The 15,979-nt window shown below is 32.1% G+C and overlaps 1 protein-coding gene across 1 annotated transcript in view; it reads left to right on the top strand.

Annotated features, from left to right (window-relative positions):
- The first annotated feature begins 3,822 nt into the window (after positions 1-3,822).
- Ipk2 (Inositol phosphate kinase 2) overlaps positions 3,823-15,979 on the top strand; it is a 92,480-nt gene continuing 80,323 nt past the window's right edge. The window contains exon 1 of the mRNA XM_090378539.1: positions 3,823-3,862. The gene's annotated coding sequence lies outside the window, so the exon portion shown is untranslated. The remainder of the gene's footprint in view (positions 3,863-15,979) is intronic.

Below are 15,979 nucleotides of genomic sequence, written 5' to 3'. Positions count from 1 at the left end.
AGATGCCACTTCAGACGAGTGCTTGTGGAAGTATACATAGAAAAGGTGTGTGTGTAGCAAAAACTGCAGCAGAGAGTGGAGAGACTTTGTAAGAGATGGAACATTAATTAACCTGACCTCCATCTTTTGAATGGAGTCGAGAAGCTTGAGAGAGATTTTGGGGGCATCACTCCATATGTGGAAACAATATTCCATGGTAGGGAAAATTTTAGATCCGTACAGAGTTAATTTTTAGCTTAAAAAAAAAAAAAAGTATTTTTAGGGTTTCCAGTGTTGTGTGTAATTCTCAGAATACAATCAGGTATTTGAATGGTATGCTGGGGTCTTGTGTGTATGGTTAGTTTTGGGATCTTGTGTGCATGGCTAGTTTTGGGAGACCCTACTTTTATGTTATTATTGTGTAATAGCTATTTAAGAAATATTTTGGGCTCCCTCAATGTGTTCGAATGCACTGAATACAACTTTTTCATGGCTCTGAACAAAGTTATGTAGAAGTTGCATCCCTCAGAATGGCAGCTCTTTTAGCATTTTAGTTCATTTTTTTGAGTTTTTATCTGTAATTTCTTCACTTTCTGAATCCAGTAAAACATGCAGAAGAATAGACAACCTTCTGTTGAAATGAATCTTGAAACAGGCCTCTGAGGTTGAGTTTATTATTGTGACCTGTTGAAATGAAAACCACCAAACTAGCATTTTGATTCATCCACATTCATTTCCAATGCCGGCAACAAGCATGTTCAACTGGTTCTCTTGAACAGGGCCCTGCGCTCAAATGGTCTAAATAATAATATCATTCACATCTTTTCTGCATTTCTATCAATGAGCCTACTGCCGTCTTAATGTCTGGTTACCCATATTATTGTCACTCCATGAGCTGTAAAATTTGAAAATTTGAATAATGTAAAATAAAATAAAACAAGTAATATAAAAAAAATTTTTTTAAAGTCAATTCCTACTTAGGTCAACAAAGAAAAATTTTATTTTAGTTACTTTTTATTAAATAATTACAATTAATATAAATATGTATATACATATGACAGAATCACAATATTAAGTGGCAAAATAGAAAGCGAATTTCCTTGCAATTTTCCATTTTCCTTTCTATATATGGTTTTGGACTATTATTTTTATTCACGTTTCATTTTCCATTTTGTTCCCTGCTTGACTCAGACTAGAACCCAGAATGAAAAAAGAATCTGAAAAAGAAATTTTTTTCCAGCGATCTACACGCTTCGCCACTGACTGTATTTATTCCTAAATTTATATCCTGCTAAATATGTTATATAAGAGAAATTTTTTTTCTCCCATATAAAACTAAAATTAATTAATGAATTAATATTTGAAAAAACTGTATTAACATCAAGTGTCATACACTACAAGTTTAAAAAAATGTATTTGAACTTGAGTGGATGAATAACAAAAATTTATCAAAAAATTATTGATTTTCGCAAGAATTGAACTCACATTCTTCACCTTCACGTGAAAACTACTGAAATCTTTGCATTTTACCGATTGAGCTACTGCCTGTTGATTTCAATTTTATTCCTAAATTTATATCCTGCTAAATATCTTATATAAGAGAAATTTTTTTTCTCCCATATAAAACTAAAATTAATTAATTAAATTTAATTAATGAATTAATATTTGAAAAAACTGTATTAACATCAAGTGTCATCCACTACAAGTTTAAAAAAATGTATTTGAACTTGAGTGGATGAATAAAAAGTATTTTATTAACGATTGAAAATTTGAACAAGATATATAAATATATATAGGGAGAGTGTGAACTAATAGTAGGAATTGAAAAATAAAAAATCACTGTTACAAAAGTACACCGTATTCATTTTTGCATAGGACCCCAGGGCCCTGCAAGTAATTCGTGAACAGGGCTCCACAAATTTTGGGGCCAGCCCTGTTCATTTTATATCTTCATTGAAAATTATAATCTTCCTTTTGGAGTAGAATTTTTTCTCAGATATTTAACTTTAGTGTAATTAAATTCCTTATCTCTTTCCACCTGTCAGCTAGCTTATGGTATTGAAAGTAGCTATAGCTCTATGCAACTTTTCATATGGGATTACCATTAAAAAAATGGTTATAATGAGAATGATATAAATTATAATAAATAATAAGCAGATATATTTCTATAATTGAAATATTACATCACTTTAGACATTATTTAAGTTATTAGCATTCTTCTTAAAACTGGAGAGTAATTTAATAAATGTCAAATTTTTTTCTGAATTTTTAACATAATAAAACCATTTGAAATCTTTCAGTTTCTAAACTAAACTTGCTATTTTGGTCTTAGAGTGTGCCTATGCAATCTGAAATAAATGACTTCATAATATTTTTCCATATCATCAAATTGGAATAATTATGTAATGATAAAAACTGTTGCCTAATAGGTTACTGTGTCATCTGTATCTTTTTTTGTAAGATACCATTAATCAACGGGTAAAATACCCACATGTAATAGTTTCCATTTCTGTCCTTTCCACCTCCTCCTCCTTCCTTCCTTTTCAGAAATCATTTACTGTTTCAAATAGTAGTCATAAGACAGAAGGAAATGCATTTCATATGATGTGGAAATTAGTCATCATAATAGTTGGAACCTAAATAAAACACAGCAGAAATAGGACAGAGCATTTATTTTCATAAATGGTTGCCTTGAGTAAGTCCATAGTACAACTTGCATTGTTTTAATAGAGGTTACAGTTTCCCCCTAGGTTATGAAGAAAACAGGTTTGTAAGGAAGCATTTCCTTTTTATATGATTTAAGTCTCTATTAAAGTGTTTTTTTCAGCAACTTTCCTTTGAATAGTAACAGCAGTGGCAGTCTGCTAGATTGCTTTTTACTGTGTACTTGCTAACAGATACCTTGATTCTTCATCACTTCTTGAGTTTGATAAACTAAATATGAACTGTCAACTTTCATATTTAATTTTCTTTCTGTAAACTTTATACTTCTCTCACTTGTCCCATTTGAGTGCTTTTCATATTACATTATGGAAAAAATTTAGTTAAAAAGCAAGCTCATTATAGTATTAGCCTAAAAAAATAAAAATATATATATTCTATATAGCTGCGATCTGTCTTTCCTGTATTGATTCTTTTCATTTATTTCTCCAGATATTAGTTTAATCACACTTAATTTTCAATTAGCTACTGATGTGTTACTAAATTTTAATGTGAAACAGTTATTAGAATGGCTATTATTTATTTACATATATTTTTATGTCATTTGAATATATTTTGCACTTTTTATATTTCTCTTATGGGGTTATTGATATTTATAAGGTTTCTTCTTTCTGGCAGTTCATTATTTTACCAACTTTTTGAGAAGACTGCCTACTTTTAATAATTGGAGCTGAAAAATATGGCTGAATACTTCCTGATCTCACCCACAGGTAAGCTGTGGAAATAACTCTGACCACTCCATGTAGTAGTCTGAAAATTACATTTCGGTTTTTTGTTTGTTAGAGCAAATCGTGGAGCAAGACCATGTCCGTAAATGTGAACTCAACTACTTTAGAACTAAACAGAAAATGAACCCTGAAGGATTCTGTTGAAACATTGCATGCATGATTTATAGCTGTCAACAACCCAGAGTAGGTGGAACACTCCATACATGATCAACCATTGTCCCACCTGTTTATAGAAATCTGCAAATTTCATTTGCTGAACATGTCTAATCTGCCAGTTTACTCTGAAGCAGTAATATATATTTATATCTCTCTGTTTAATGTTAATAAAATGTTATTCTTTCTCCTTTTCATGGATTGACCTGGTTTATTCTCACACCCATGTTGTGATCAGCCAAGTAGTGGAAGACCAAAGTCTGTATGCATTGAAGAAAAAAGTAAGTAACACTAATATTTTGGTTGAAATGATTTCAAAAGACTGGACATTGACCACATATGCAATGATGCAAGCACTAGGGTTCAATGAGAAGCATATTGACCATTTTAGATGCATTAGATTTTAGGAAAATATGTTGCAAATGGTACCAAATCTGTTATCAAAAAAAAAGTTTTCCAGGCAGGAGATCTGCCAAGACCTGTTGTAGGAATGTAATAATTATTTTAAAGGCCTGATAACAGGTGATGAGACCTGGAAGTTTCATTATGACTCTTATTCTAAATGTCAGTCAATGGGACAAATGCATATCGTCCTAATGAAGAAAGGAAGGGGAAAAAAAAAAAAAAAAAAACTCAAATTGCCAGATCATCACAAAAAATTATGGCCACAGTGTTTTTGCAAGGCTCAATTTGGGTTTATCTGTTTTTTTTTTTTTTAAATAGAAAGACCAGATTTATAAGGAAAGTCATTGCCAAACACTAGATAAGCTTAACAGGACTATAACACAAAAAAAGAAAGGATTTAACTGGACACTAATTCACATTGCATCATGATAATGCCAGGCTACACACTGCCCATATGACTCAGATGAAAATTGCTGACCTAGAATGGAGAGTTTTGCCTTATCATGCACATGGCATAGACTTGGTTCTTTTTTTTCTATTTGTTTGGATATGTGTGTATTAATAGAAAACACATTTTGAGTGATGAGAAGTTGAAAAACAGTGATAGGCTGGCTTCAACAACAGGATCCATTCTTTTACCAAAGTGCATATGCCATTTGGGAAGAATGATGGAAAAAATGTATTGCTAAATAAGATGGATGTATAGAATGATAGCTACATGCTTCCTAGTGATTGTTTAATAAATATTATAAATTTCAGCTTTCTATCTGCCCTCTTTATGACCAAAGAGACATTACTCATGGACTGATCCCTGTACTTTTGTTACGTACAATTTCTCCTTTTCAACCTCATGTCTGGCATTACTTCCTTAATCCTTAGCCTTGCATTCAGTTGGCATGGCTGATGAATATAAGATTAAGGATTAAGGGAGTAACTCAATTAAAATGAAAATTTAATGTTTTTCTTGTGAGATTTTGGGATTGATAAAAGATTATTACAAAATGCATATAAGTGATTGTAAAATTAAGATCTCATTGTATTAAAAAAAAAGCATAGCAGGACTGGGTTTATCAAAGTATTCTTTCCCTTGGGTAAAAATATCTGTCTGTCCACAGTTGGATAACTTTCATGAGCTCTGTATGCTCAACATTTTCATCTTTGTAGGAGTTTTCAAATAAGGAATGTAAAATTCCATTATGGGAAGTACAGTGTGTACAGAAAGAACAGACAGGATAGTGAAGGAGGAAGGTGTTATGCTCTTAATTAGCAATCAAAATCTATGAAAGTGCATCCGGTTAATATGAGGGGCCAGTGTAATGTTGAGACTAGGATTTCTTCCTGAGAATTCCCGCGAAAAAATTGTAACTTTAAAATTCCCTGGGAAAAGCAAAAACATTTCTCGAGAAATTGAGATTATTTTTTTGTTTTTGTAATGTATGGACTGCTGTGTAGTTTATTTTAAAATGCTTAATTTTTATTTAAATATAGTTGCAAGTAACCATTTCATTTTCTTTATCTAATTTTACTATCTATATTCTTGTTCAATCAGAAAAATACCCTGCTTTTGCCACGAGAACAGCAGTAGTTTCTGGAAAAAATAATTGTGTATTCCCTGAGTTCGTCATAATTCCAGTCCCTTTTCTGTGGGTCACTGCATGTGCAGTGTAAGACCATTCTTACAAATACTTATTTCTCTGATAAGAATAGTGGGTGGAAATAAAACAGTTTACTAACAAGAAAACAACAATTCAGAAATATTTCAGTTAGAGGGAGTGGGTCTGTTGGAACAATAGACAAACCAAAGTAGAACAATAGAAAGACTAGATTTAAAGGGTGCTCAGGGAGATAGTCAACATTAATTTAATCCCTCTATCATACTGCCAATTGAGGACTCACTTAGTCATTTTTGGGAAGGGCTTGGCTTGGCTTGGCATGGTTCTAAAGTATAGTCAGTAGGCGGTCTAATGGTAGATGTTGAAAGGGTTACATAGTAAAGGAAAACAAGGTTGTGTGTTAATAACATATGAGAAAAATAAGTTTAAGAAATATAGTGATTGGGTGAAGTTCAAATTAATAGGCAGAGATATGCAAATAAGAGGGAAATAAATTAGGTTTTTACATACAAAGAAAGGGGGTGTGTAAAAGAAGAAAAGTGGGATAGATGTTGAAGAGAGAAAAAAGTGATGTGTGAGTGAGGAGAGAGAGAAAAAAAAATGATGAGAGAAGGGTGCAGAATTTGGTGTGCTACAGGAGCGATGTAATGATGTGAGAGTGCTAGCTAGTAAAGAAGTATATCACATTATGGCTTGAAGACAGAAAAGTGTAATGTGGAATTCTGTCAGAAAGAGAAAAGGGAAAGTCTGAGTTCAGCAGGAAAAGCAGATCATAAAATAGCTGATGAGTTCCAGGAAAAGCTTTGAAAGATATAACTGAATCCTCAGGTCAGAGATCTTTAGAACTTTATTAAATTTAGGAACAGAACTGACCAGACCTGTGTGTAATGTTAATGGAGTGCAAATAATATAATGATTACTAGAGAGATGAAATGCATATAAATGAAGTAATATTGAGCAGAAATGAGCAATAAAAATGATGAATAAGACGAAGCAGCATAGGATTACTAGGAATTAAAATTTGTTTGTAACAGATAGTACCTTAAAGAAAAAAGAAAAACCCCCTCCCACAGCAGCATGAAGTTACAGTTCAGTGTTAACATGATTGAGTTGTGACTGTGAATGATGTAATGTGACTTGAATTCATTAAGTAAAGTAATGTTCATATATTAAAAAGTGTACTAATGTGATGAATTTGAACTTGCTTTAATATTAATACAGTTTTTTTATTAACAGAATAATTATAAATATTATTTAATTATTAATAATTATTTTTGGATAATAGCTAATTTTATTTACTTCATTTTAGTTAACCCTAAAAATGAGTAAAACATATGAAGAATGTTGGCAGCATTTTAAAAAAGTTGACAAAACCATGCAGCTTTTTGCAAAATGTGTTTTAAAGCTTTGCAATGCAAAGCATCATCAACAAGTGGACTTCATCATCATCTTGAACATATTCATGTCATGAAAAGAAAGAAAGCAAGTGAAGACGATGGTCAAACACCTCAAAAGACTTTAGCCCCAGGGGCTCACATCTGGTGAGTATGGGCATTGCACACCCAGGATCCTGAGCTGGATATCATCGTTCTTCTCTTTCTTGGTGATTCTACTTCTCTCTCTCAGGGTAACTCGAAAATTTTTTTTTTTTTTTTTGCTGGTGCAGCATAAGCCTCAGGCTTCCTTGCACCATATGGCTAATAGTACAATACAATACAATTTATTTTTATCAAGAGAATTTGTTTACAATAAATGAACTTGTTAAGAAAAGTAAATTTCTTGACAACAAGTTGTAATTCTTCATTTACAACAGTTTTTGCATACAAATTTGTTATCTAACAGAAAAGATAAAAAGTAAAGTGCAGCCATTATCAACCCACTGCAGGATGGAAGCCTCCTCAACAATTCATGCTGAGGGAAATGGACCATAATCTGCCACGCTGGTCCAGTGCGGGTTGGCAGATCGACCATATTCAGCAGTCAGGGGCTTGAACCCCGGTCTACTCAAAGAGCGTGTGCTACTGCACTCCCGCTCCTGCCCACTCGGCTACGGAACAGAAAAGATAATGAAATCACAACACATAGTACATTCTGCACTGCAAACAGAGATAGCAATTTATCTGCATAGGAATTATAATCTACTGTATCATTGAGTGTCAAAAATTTTCTTATTAAGAATTTTAATTTGGAGCTAGAATAACTTCTCCTGAGCCTAAAATCTACACTAGCAACAAGTTGTTTGTTATATTCATTGTATGCCTTTCTCCAAATCTATTTAGTACCCTAGGGTGAGGCAAAACAATTGCTTTTGGGTTCCTTAAATTATGTGGGACATTTCTTTGGAGATTCGACTTTTCAAAAATAGTGTTAAGATTTTTCAAGATTAAATTTAACTTCAGTTTTTGAACTGGATAAAGTATTTTATATTTCAACAAAAATTGCCGGCGAAGGTAAAGAAAGCCTGCACGAGAACGACGAGAAACGTCGGATAACTTACGCGGAAAATTAGTTTGCCGATACGGCACTCTAGCGCTGCTCACTCGGTAAACAGACGGTAGGTGTTAACGGTCTGGAGCAAAGTCGAGAACGATATACTGATTGACAGGTAGGCGTGGCAAACGACGTGCTGATTGGTGCGCGAACACAACACACGATAACATCGGTTTAGTATCACTGTAGCAGCACTAATGGTAATTTGTCCTAATCGTACATGCCCTAACATTTACTGTAACGGTGAAAAAAGATCAGGTTACCTCGACTTGAATCCCATGGGAGCTTGAACCCCTCCCGAAGTGGAGGGGGTAACCTAACCTTTTTTCTTTAGAATCAGTCATATTTAGAAATACATTCATAAAAAAATAAATTTTTTTAAAATAAATAAATTTTTTTATGACCGTATTTTTATTTTCTTGTTCAATAATATGCCCTAATGGTGAAAATAGGTCAGGTTACCTCCACTTGAATCCCATGGGAGCTTGAACCTCTCCCGAAATGGAGGGGGTAACCTAACCTTTTTTCTTTAGAATCATGAGTGGACTAGCACATAAATTGTTTATTAATAAAATATTAATTTTTTTATTAATGTACTTTTATTTTTAAAGACACTCATGCGGATACACACGTATCATAACGTCAATCAGCACCTTAATAGCTTGTCTTCTGTCGCGCCCACCACCAATCATTTCATTGTTTGCCACGCCTACCTGTCAATCAGTATATCGTTCTCGACTTTGCTCCAGTCCGATAACACCTACCGTCTGTTTACCGAGTGAGCAGCGCTAGAGTGCCGTATCGGCAAACTAATTTACCGCGTAAGTTATCCGACGTTTGTCGTCGTTCTCGTGCAGGCTTTCTTTACCCAAGCCAAATTGCCTTCTCTTGTTCAGGTCATTCCAAAAGTTTATCCCCATTAAAAGTCTCAAAATCCTGATAATTAAGTTGTGTATTATCCTTATTTCAGTTATATTTTGCTTGTGCCCATACATTTACTAAATAATTGAGCTGGGAGTCCACTAATGCATAATATAAGGTAACTTTTGTTCTAAGATTTAACTTATTCTTAATGTAGTAAAAAAAGTACACATAAAAATCTCATTTTTTTGTACAAATTTGTTATATGCATTGCCCAATTTAGACTGTAATCAATCCATAACCCAAGGTAACAATGATTTGAAACTTCTTCCACAGTTTGACATGTGCAATTCTGGAAATTCTGATCATGTAGGCATTCATGTTTATGTAATTTAATAGAGGGACGAATGTCCAAGGTTTGATGAGGAGGTCTAATTACCAAAAATTTTGTTTTTTCAAATCTGAGTGCTAATTTAGTATCATGTAACCAAGTTTGTAAATGTATTACATCCTGCTATAAATCTTTAACCATTTTTGTCAGGTTCTTTCAAATTGTATATAAGATTATATCATCTGCATAAATTTTTATAAAGGAGTTCTTTATTACTTCGAATATGTCATTTATATAGATGTTGAATGTGGTCGGCCCTGCATGAGTGCCCTGAGGTACTCCTCTCTTTACATTATATGATTTTTCCCTTTGTATTTTCAATTTCAACTGTTATTTTTCTTTTGGTTAAATAACATGCTAAGAGTTGATTGATTCTTCCCCTTATACCATATTTCAGTAATTTTTGTTGCAATATTGGGATATCAATTAAGTCATATGCTTTGGTCAAATCTATAAATAAAATCATTATGAAGTTATTGTTGTTTAAATGTAAGTTAAAAGTCTACTGAATTCTCTAATAATGTCTGTGTGCCCTTGCCCTTCTGATATGAGAATAGAGTTGTTTAACAGTCCATATTGATGTAAATATTTGCTTATATGGGAAAAAATATATTATTTTCTAATATCTTATTTATAACTGACTGTATTGTTATTGGTATATAATTGCAAAAGTCATCTGGTGATCCCTTTTTATATATAGGTATTACCTTAAATGAAAGTAAATTTGTAGTATAGCTTCCTGACTCTAACAGCCATGCTATAAACTCCACCAAGAGAACAGAGAACTGGTTTTTATTTCTCTTTACTTCGGTTACTGTAATACAGTACAGTCCGTAAGATTTCTTGTTCTTTAACTGTTCTATAAGCTTAAGAATCTCAGTATATTGTGGAGTTAAGACTACACAAGGGTTCACTATCTGAGGAAGACTATCTTGTTGATTAAAGGAATTTTTAATTTTAATGTTGATTAATCTTAATGATGAATTTTTAATCTTAATTTTTAATTTTAATGTTGATTAAGGAATGAATATAATATCCATTGAGATCTAATACAGCTTTGGCAAACCTATTTGCAACCTCATATTGTTTGTTTGTACCAGAAATCTGTTCTAATAGTGTTAATTTGATTTCCCCTTGATAATTTCTTCCTTATACTTAACAGGTTATTTATAATGTTCCATTTATCCTTTTAAGTTATCTGCTTATCCATAAAAAGTTGATTGTAATAAGTGTTTTTTTTTTTTGTTTCCTAATCATACCTGTCAATTTGTTTCTGAGTGTTTTATAATTGTGATAATGTTCTATGTTTGATGGACAATTTCTATACTGCCTGAAGTATTTATCCCTTTGTACCATTAATTCTTCTATTTTGTTAGTCATCCAAGGTTTCTTAAGCTTAATCCTGCTTCTCCTAGAATTTATGTTGCAAGCTTGTTTATCTTTTGTATTATCTTATTTGAAAAGACATTTACATTTGTTGTGTAAGTACTTGCTCTTGTATTAACATATTATCTATGTTCTGTTTCAGTTTACCTGTTGATAAATAAATTTTCTTCATAACATTTGTTAATTTTATATCTTCACATGGATGTTGTTTTGAGTACATATCCACTATTAGTATAGATGTTCTGTGATCTGAAAATTGATTTAATAGTATGTAAGAATTGGCATACTTCAGCTTTATATTTGTTATAAGGTGATCTAAACAAGAGCTTACTGTTCTATCACCCTCCATCCTTTGTTGCCTAGTTATTCCAAATAAGGTATGTTCAAATCCATAATTGTTTAAGATTGCAGAGTATCTGAGTAACACACCAGTTTCATCAGTTAGTAAATTAATATGAAAATCTCCTACTAGTATGGTCTTATCAGCCTGTATGTCATCCCATAGCAGAATTGTGTTATCTAATTCAATTAGAAAACTGTTTATAGAATCTGATGGTGGCCTATAAAAAGCACAAATCATGAATGTGTTTTCTGGATCTTCTCCTAATAATTTGACACAGCAGTTTTAAACCTGTACTGCTTTAAAGCATATTTTATAGTATGCTTTAAAATTGATATCCTCCACCCCTTCTCAAATCTCTCAACATATAGACCTTGTCATAACCTTGTATGTTATAATTAGAAATTTCATCACTTTTTATGTTAACCCCTGTCAAAACTATACATGAAATAAATTCTTTCATTGCATTTATATATTGCAAGAAGTTAAACCAATTTTTTCTTAATGACCTGATATTTAGAACTACCAGAAAGAAAGAACTGATTTTTTTCAATTATAAGAGCTTGAATATTCGGATTATTTAAAAAATGTAATGGTGAATTAAAAATCTGTGATTTCTCAAAAAGCATACCTGATGTCTTAATTTTACCTTAGCTCTAGATTTCAAGAAATTTCAATTATGCACAATAAAAGAGTCTATTTTATATACTGCAGATCTTTTGAACTCAAAATTCTTATGGCTCTTGATGATTCATTCTTCTTCACATAAATCCTTCCATGTTTCAACCATAAAAATTTGTAACTGTGAGGTTTTACTAATTGTTTTGTTTCCAAAAACAACTGCTTAAGGTGAGTTGTTAAGTGGTCATTTATGTAGATTGGAATATTGCTATTGTTCTGATAGACATCATTTGCTGTCAGTCGGATCTCCTTTACCTTTCTAATCCATTTTTCCTTTACCACATGATTTGAAAATTTCACAATTAGTCTAGACTTGTCATTTTTTTTCTTATTGTTAGGTATATAATAGTGTACTACTTTTTTATTGTGCTGTAGCTTCAATGCAAGCCCTAGCTGCTGTGTAACAAGCTCTAGATCTTGGCCTGCTAATCCAGTTAAACCTACTATTTCTACATTATTTGCTAACAATTGTTGTTCTATTGAGTCAATCCTTAAGTTAAATAAGCTGGAATTTTCCTCATTTTGCTTGAATGAAGCTTCCAGATCCACAATTCTTTTGCTGATTGCAGCTTTGGAGTCCTGCAGTTTACTTATGATTTTTTGCATTTTGTCATATAATAATTTGTCAAATGTCAAGTATCAGAAATGGATGAATTAATTTCTAAATTTGCAGAAATAGATGGGATTTCTATTAATACTATCACAAAGAGTGATTTTATTTGAGAAAATTTTTCTAAAAGTTTTACAGCTACCAAAAAATTCATTTTGTATTATAGCACTAATTACATCGTCTATATTGGAAAATTTTTAGCTTTAAAATGTAAAAATGAGAAAATGAGCATTTCGATAGACAAATGGACCAGTAATAGAAACTGAAGATATGTGAACCTTCATGTATATTACAATGTAGGTTCATTAAATTTTGGTCTAATAAAAATTCATGGAAATTGTTCTGCCAAAAAGGCCTATTCTTTAGTTAAAGAACAATTGGAATCCTTCAAGATTTGTTTTGAAACAGATATAATACTAGTGATGGTGCTGCAGTTATGGAAAAATTCAGTAAATTATCACCAGCCTTTCAACAGTTATGCTATAATCATGTACTTCTTGCTGTGATAAAAGTATTTTTTGTTAAAAAAAATCAAAAGATGCCAATAGCACTGATGTAGTGAAAGTTACAATGGAGACAATTTTGAACCTGAATACAATGCTGAAGAAAACAGCAAATTAGATTCTGATAATGAAGGATCTGTTTTGCACGATGATGTTTCCGTGGTAATATTTAGTATGAGAAAAATTGTTAAACTATTTAAATATTCTCCGGTAAGAAATACTATTTTACAAGAAGAAATAATAAAGAGAGAAAAAATAAGAGTTATAAGTTATTTTAGACTGCAAAACATGTTGGATTACGTTAGAAACTACAATTGAGAGATTTTTAAGAATTTTAACCATGATAAAAATTGCTTTACGTGAATTAAAGCTCTTTTATCTATGGAAGGATGGATATCCAAAAGTCACAGAAGATATATTAAACTATTTAAAACCCATGCAATTCACAGTTGAACATTAAGTAATCATAATGCAAATCTGCTAACAAGTGAAGGAATTTTTAGATTCCTCTCTCGTAATTTGGAAAAACAAAATTCTATTTTAAGTAATAAGCTTTTAAAGGAGATTAAACAACAGCTTTATAAACATAAAGTCTTAGTGTCCCTTTTTGGATATTTAAGCAATCCAAATAATTTAAATGAGGTTAATAATGATTTTTTTTGCTATGGCAAATAAAAATGAAATTATGCAATATGTGAAATCAGTAATGGAACAAATTGTCAAGGAAAAGTGTACTTCAATAGAAGAGTCGGAAACAGAAAATAATATAAACAAGGAAATGGAAAATTCGGAACTAGGGGAATTAGAAGCAGATCTAAAAACAGAGTTAGTGAGAGATATATCCATTTCAACAGCAAAAGCAGAGCCAATCCAATCAAATAAGGTATTTTCATCGTTAAGAAGTGAGTTGAATTTATATGAAGTGACATGTACACTGACACCAAATCTAAAAATGTTATTAGATGCACTGCTAACAATTAGACCTACTTCAATCCAAAATGAAAGAAATTTTTCTACTTCAGGCTTATTTGTAACTAAGCAAGGATCCAGGCTTTCTGACCGAGCGATTAATGCGCTGTGTTTTTTAAAATTTCATTTTAACAATAATTGTAAATGTTAAAATTCTAATATTAGTTTTCCTTATTATTTGTTTTGTTTCAGTATTAGTGTTTACTTAGGATTTCTTTTATGCTAATCTCAAACTTAGTGTTTTCAAATAAATGTATAGAATAGTGTTACCTATCTGTATGCTGTACCAATATAATAAAATTTTCTGTTTACTTTTATTTTCTGTTTTAATCATATTAAAAAATATGATTCAAACTATGAATCATAATTTTTAATATCTAATTCTCCTTAAATTTTAGTTTTTTACTTATACACTACAATGTACAGTTCATTATTATAGTGTTTTATGACTAGAGTAAGGACAAAAATTCTTATCAAAGAGGTAGCAAATATTTAATCAATAAAATAAAATTTTTTGAGAATTCTTGAGAACCGCAATTTCCTATTCCCAGTTCCTGAGGATTAAAAAATGTCAGGAATTTAGAAACCCTGGATGAGGCAGTTTAGTGTGACATAATCACTGGGAAAACAAAAATAGGAGTAGGAGTGGGTTTTAGGCCTGAGCAGTGTTATGTGAACAACTAAACGAATAAATAGAATGGGACAGTAAATCAGAATGTCTTATAATGGAGGCTTTTAAATTTCTAGATATTGAGTGAAACTTGTGGGTTCACTCACACAGTAGCAGGACTTTTGTGTATTTATTGGATGGTTTCTGCATCAGCATGTTAGAGAGGCAACAAGAGAAAGCAATATGCTCAAGCAGCAACTCTTCATGCATTAAGAATCTGCAATAAAAGACCACTAGGCAGCAGTGATCATAGTGTATCGATGTGGGGTTTACTTAAAGATGTAACTACATCAAGGGTAAAGGGAAGAGCTTTTGCTTTCATAAGAATGACCACAGTGGTCTTAGACAGTTTTAAATTCTATACAATGGGACCCACTAGTGATGTTACCAACAGCCAATTCTAAATGGGAAGCATTCAGGAAAGTAATCATAGAAGCTACTAGGCTTTTTATACCAACTAAGAAATACTGTTCGTGGCTTAGACCTAAATGGATGTTAGCCAAACTAACGAGACTCATGGCAGAGAAGATGCATGGGATGCATATAAATTATAAGGTGATACAGAAGACTATGTTAGATAAACTAGTCTGCAATAAAGTCACAGATGAGGTTAGGAAAGCTAAGGAAGATTATGAGAAGTCAATGGCAAAGAATGCAAAGAAAAACAGCAAAGATTTCTCTACTTATATTAAGAGTAGAAGGAAGGGGGTTGAGTCACATTGGCTCACTTCATATCAATGGTTTAACTGTTGATGATCTTGCTCAGGCTGTTGACAAACTGAATAGGTATTTTGCATGTAATTCATGTGTAACTAATTATTTAGGAAAGAGAAGGCCAGAAGTTTATAAAATTGACAAATTCTAACAGGGATATAAATGTTTTTTTCACAGGAAAGTGGAAGAGAAATTTTTGAAGCTAAACATAAAAGAAGCACCTGAGGTTGGTGGGATTTATACGGTTATATTAAGGGAGGTAAGCAAACCCGTATACTTATAATAGCATTTTTGGTTTAATGGGAGGCAAATTCACACTGAAGATGTGTGAATGTATCCCCAATTCACAAAGGTGGTGACATGAGTAATTATGGACCTGTTAGCTTAACTTCTATTCCTGATAAAATAATGAAGTCACTTGCTAAAGTAGTAATACAGGACCATCTAGATATGAATGCAGTTATACTGCAGTCAGAGCATGGATTTCTTAAGGGGGGGGGGCCTTCTCTGACCAATCTGATTGAATACTATGATGCAACAACCAAGGAACTGGATGCAACAAATAATTTTGATATTCTATACTTGAATTTCAGGAAGGCTTTTGATACTGTTGCACATAAAAGACTGCTGTATAAACTGGAGCAATGTGTCATTAAGAGCAAGTTACTGCTATGGATAAAGAGATGGTTCAGTGGAAGAAGACAGAGTGGTTATCAGTGATCACTGCTCTTTGTAATAGTAATATTAATCGTGGAATGTGATGCA

The sequence above is a fragment of the Mastigoproctus giganteus genome, chromosome 7 (assembly GCF_048544385.1).
Source record: "Mastigoproctus giganteus isolate SK-2022 chromosome 7, ASM4854438v1, whole genome shotgun sequence".
NCBI lineage: Eukaryota > Metazoa > Arthropoda > Arachnida > Uropygi > Thelyphonidae > Mastigoproctus > Mastigoproctus giganteus.
Note: the sequence above shows the minus strand (reverse complement) of the source record. Positions and strands in the feature narration are given on the sequence as shown.